The following is a 4,889-nucleotide window of genomic DNA, read 5'->3' on the forward strand; positions in this document are numbered from 1 at the left end:
CCGACTTGTCTCAGTTTATCTTATATTAATGTTATGCTTCTATATATATATTGGGGTGAAGCTTCTATATAATTATTTTTTTGCATATTCATTTTTTTTCTATAATACTTATGTTGTTTCAATGTATTGTAATGTGTGATTATTAGAGCCCTGATAATATGCAAATGCATAAGTGCATGTTAAAAAATTGCATATTCTAGTACTTTTTACATTTACTGCATATAAATGCATAAAACCGAAATTTCAGAGAATAAGTGCATATTTTTAGCATTTTTTCTATTTTCTAATCGCATTGTACTGTAATAATGCTTTCAAGATTATTTTTGTAACTTTTTTCCTTCAAATTTAACCAAATTGCTTTAAATTTTTCAAGGAAATATTTCACCATTGTTCTTTTTAGGACACATTTTTAGGAATTTTTAAATGCGCATTTTTGTAATGCTAAATGCATGTTTTCTCATTTTTTGCTTTTTTTTCAGTTTCACTATCTCTTAGGGCATATACTCTTCAATGCATTTAATATGCTTTTTTTTTTCATTTTGCACATTTTTTCCCATTTTGTGGATTTTTCTGCAATTTTTTTTTTCGTTGATATTTTTTATTTTTAGGTCAAATTTCTGCATTTTCATAAATTCATGGTTTTTTTGCGTATATTTTCCTTCTTTAGGCAAGCTTCAGCATTTTCGAATGAATTTTTTTTTTTACTTAACGTATATTTTTAAATATTCCCATGGGGCATATTGAAAAATTTGTAAAGCATATTTTTATTTTTTGCATATTTTGGTATTTTTAAAGACATATTTCAGCATTTTTAAAGACATATTTCAGCATTTTTAAAGACATATTTCAGCATTTTTAAAGACATATTTCAGCATTTTTAAAGACATATTTCAGCATTTTTAAATTCATATTTTAACAATTTTTATAACTTTTTCATTTTCTGCGTATATTTTTCATTTTTAGTCCCACACTATAGCATTATTAAATGGATTTGTTTCCATTTTTCACACATATTTTTGATTTCATGTTATATCTCGGCATTTTTAAATGAAGATTTATCTTAATTTTTAGTGTACATTTCAGCTTTTTTAGAGCTTATAACCGGACTCTAGTTATTCTATATCTATTAAATATGTGATTTCAGAGAAAATCCTATCCAATCCAGCTTTCTTAATGGTCGAATTCGTGTTCAACACATCGAATTATAAAAAAAAATTACTATTTTTGTTGTCAAAATTTATTGTCCAGTGTCTATAAGTAACACACACACACACACAGTTGCCTGGAAATAAAAAGCTGAAAGAAGTCTGCAAGAATGCGTGACACGTATACGAAATGAATATTTTCACTTTTTAATCGATTTATACAATTTATTATGAAAATTATCTTCATCTTTGATTTTAGTATTTGAATTAAAGCAAGTTTCGTGTTGAAAGAAACGAGATATTTTCATATGAATTTCTTGGCAAGCGGAAAGTTTCGGAAAATGTGTCATTATATCTGAGGTCACTGTATTTTCTCATCGATGTTTTGACTTTTTAAGTGACATTGACAAGATATTTCGCCTCCTTAACCCTTTCAGACCCTTTACGCAAAACGGGGGTGGGGAAGCTGCTTTTTCTTGTTGCAGATATTCCCTTTTTTAGCCTCATAGAGTTCAACCCTGACTTCAAGGATTATGGGTGTTTTATTGTTGATGTCGGGGCTAAACTTCCTGAAGTTAAAAAAAAGAAGAAAAAACTATATACAGCGAGAAGAAAACAACCCTAAGTTTGTTACTACTGTGTCTGGAAGGGTTAAAAGCCTCTTATTTTAGCATTGATAAGTCCAGATATTTTGTGAAGTTAATTTCTCAATGAAAAACTTCTTACACCTCATACTTTGTTCCTGCCGAAAACTGGAGGAAAGCTTACTACCTAATTAAAAAATATATGACATTTTAAAGTTGGGGGTTTAGTGATTTCTGCTGTGCTGCTTGAAGGGTTAAGCAAGGTTCATTAACATTATTCTCCACAAGAATCAGTTGGGACCAACAATAGCCGAGATGTCGTTATAACCGAGTTCGAGAGTATCTTCAAAATTTGTTTCCATAAACTTTTATCGTGGAGATTTCGGGAAAACAAAATCGTCAGACAAAAAGGTGCTGACTGTTGATCGAAGCAAATGTAAAAAAAAAAATATCAATTATTCAGAGGAAACATAATAAAAATGTTTATTTCTCTCTCGAATATCATATAAAAATTTATCGTAAAAAAAACTTTCAAATGTACGGCGTGAGGTAACTCGGAATCATGGCTTTAGTATCAGAGAAAACAAAGACGAGAGGAAAATAAATCGGATCATATTTACTAGTATTTCACATCATGATCACGTACTCCATAAAAACAACAAAAAGAAGAAGAAAAAAAAACCCGTTCTTAAAAACTCACCCTCACAAAAAATCTGTCAACCGTATAAAAACAAAGAATTCCTGTGCGTTGGCATCCCCGTGGAGCACCAATTCCAATCGTCGCCAAAGAGGCGATAAACGAAACCAGTTGGGCACCACATGGCGATAAGAATAATAAAATGGAAAAAAACGCCAACTTCCCTCTTGGTCACTGCGCTTGCGCGGAACTCCGTCCGATCACGTAAGCCATGTGACCGCCTTTTTTTTTATTATTATTATTTTACTTTGCTATTATAGGGTGGTAGGAGAAAAAACTTCTCGAGACTTTTCTCTCACAGAGGCCCTTTTTTTTATTCTTTTCTCGACGGATGTTTGCTGAAATTCTCCAAATAACAAGAATAATACGAATGAACAAGAACAAAAGGAAGTTTTGAGAAACCTTTCTCTTAAAAAAGAAATTTTAGAGTCTAAGATTAAGCCTAAAAAAGAAAGAAATGTCGTAATCTCTCTCTCAAACTGAACGATAATTTTCGGAGAAATACTCGTATACCGATAGCAGAGATAATAGGAGAAAGAGAGAGAGAGAGAGAAAGAGAAAAAGTGTCATGGCGGCAGTTGTCCTTCTCGGTTTGAGAGTTTTGTAGAGAAAGTTGCATATACAGTAATGTTTTCCTTCTCCTTTCTCTTTATGAAATGGTTTTTTTTTTTTTTTCGTAATTAATTCTACGTCCAAGGACATGACGGAGAGAATGTTCAGTTCGGGAAAAAAAAAAGGAAGTCTTGGCATCTATCCTCCAAAATAGAAAATAAAGAAATATTATAATTCATCAAATTCATAAATATTCAAGGAAAATGTCTAAAAATTATCAAAATGTTGCACGTCATGGAGTTAGAAAACGAAAGTTTTTTCGGAAGATAATATACGATAATTTTTATATATCTTTTTTTTTTATTGTACGCTATCTTTCAATTTTGTGAATTTCACACTCTAAAATATGAATTTTAATTGAAAAATAATTGTTCTTTTAGACAATTAATTAGTTTTAATTTAATAATAATTGATATTTTTGATAAATTAATTGATTATATAATTATATTTATTTCAATTTACCATTTAAAGTTGTTCGCACATTCTTTCGATCTATTTATTTATTTAAAAATACAAACTACGGACAAAAGCCCAGTTACAGTTTGCATATATGAATACAAGATAAAGATAAAAACATATGTATATACAAAATAAACATTTAAAAATATGCATCATCAGTATTACTGCATCTTAGAAAGAATCTTAGAAAGATAAAGAAAAAATCTAGTTTAGCATTTTTGAGTGACTGGTGAATTTGCGTTTTACTACAATTGTGACGAGATGTGTATACTTTGTAATTCTGGACTCAATGGAAATATTGTACATATCCTATTTGGTTGTTATTTTTTTCCCCGAGCTTACCGTAACAAATATATCTTACAACACTGTGAATATATTAATTTTACCGCAAATGTATTGATATATTTGGGGTCATTCAAGTATTACGTCATCATCGATGGGGGGAGGGGGTTTACAATTTGCTGACTTTTGATGACAAGGGGGGAAGGGATAATGCTTACGTCATCAACCACTCTTTATGAAAATATGAGTCAGGATTCAGAGGGGCACAGCTGATGAAGAAATTTTGCTGACAGGGGGTGGGGGGAGGGGTCAAAAATTGCTAAAAATTTGCTTACGTAATACTTGAACGGCCCCTAAATACTAATTCATCCAATAGAAATTTATTTTAGATATATGCTACACAATTTTTTTTTCAACAATGTTTGCTCACTTTTGTTCGAAATTGATGTTTAATTTTTTAAACATCAAAGCGGTTTTTAGAATTTTCCTAATCTGCATTATAACTGCCACAGTGGAAATATAATCTTGTTAGAAACCCGGGATATTTCTGGTTGACCGAAATAAAGCAGATCAAGTTTGACGAGATAACTCGGGATTGCCGCTGTAAGGGTTAAACAATTATGATGTATGAGAGGTTTTATCAGTCTTTGTAACGGGCCAATGGCCGTATGCAAATGAAATGTTCTGTTTTATTCATGTTTAATTGATTATAATGAAATTTGTTTGAAATTATATAATTACTAACAGAAATACCCGGCGATGCTTCGGTAGAAAAATGGGACAGAAAACATATTGCAAACTCTTGCATAAATACAAAAATGGAGAGGTAAGCATATTACGAATGGAGGGAAGAGAAGAAAATATTGCGAAATTGCGTAATTTCTTTTTTCTTGAGCAAATTTCTTTTTCAAGTATTTCAAACTAAGAGAAAATTTAAATTAATTTTAATTTAAGAAAAGAAATTTACACGCAAAATTTTAAGCATTTTGACAAAAATTATTTTCAAACTTCATTTAAGAACTATAATATTTTCTGCGTTGAAATTCTACACCTTCATCAAATTTAAATGTTATTACATTTCATTTAACACAAAATTTCATACATACCTTA

The sequence above is a fragment of the Pholcus phalangioides genome, unplaced genomic scaffold (assembly GCF_987345545.1).
Source record: "Pholcus phalangioides strain wild (caught in Gottingen) unplaced genomic scaffold, Ppha-v1.0 ptg000022l_1, whole genome shotgun sequence".
Lineage (NCBI taxonomy): Eukaryota > Metazoa > Arthropoda > Arachnida > Araneae > Pholcidae > Pholcus > Pholcus phalangioides.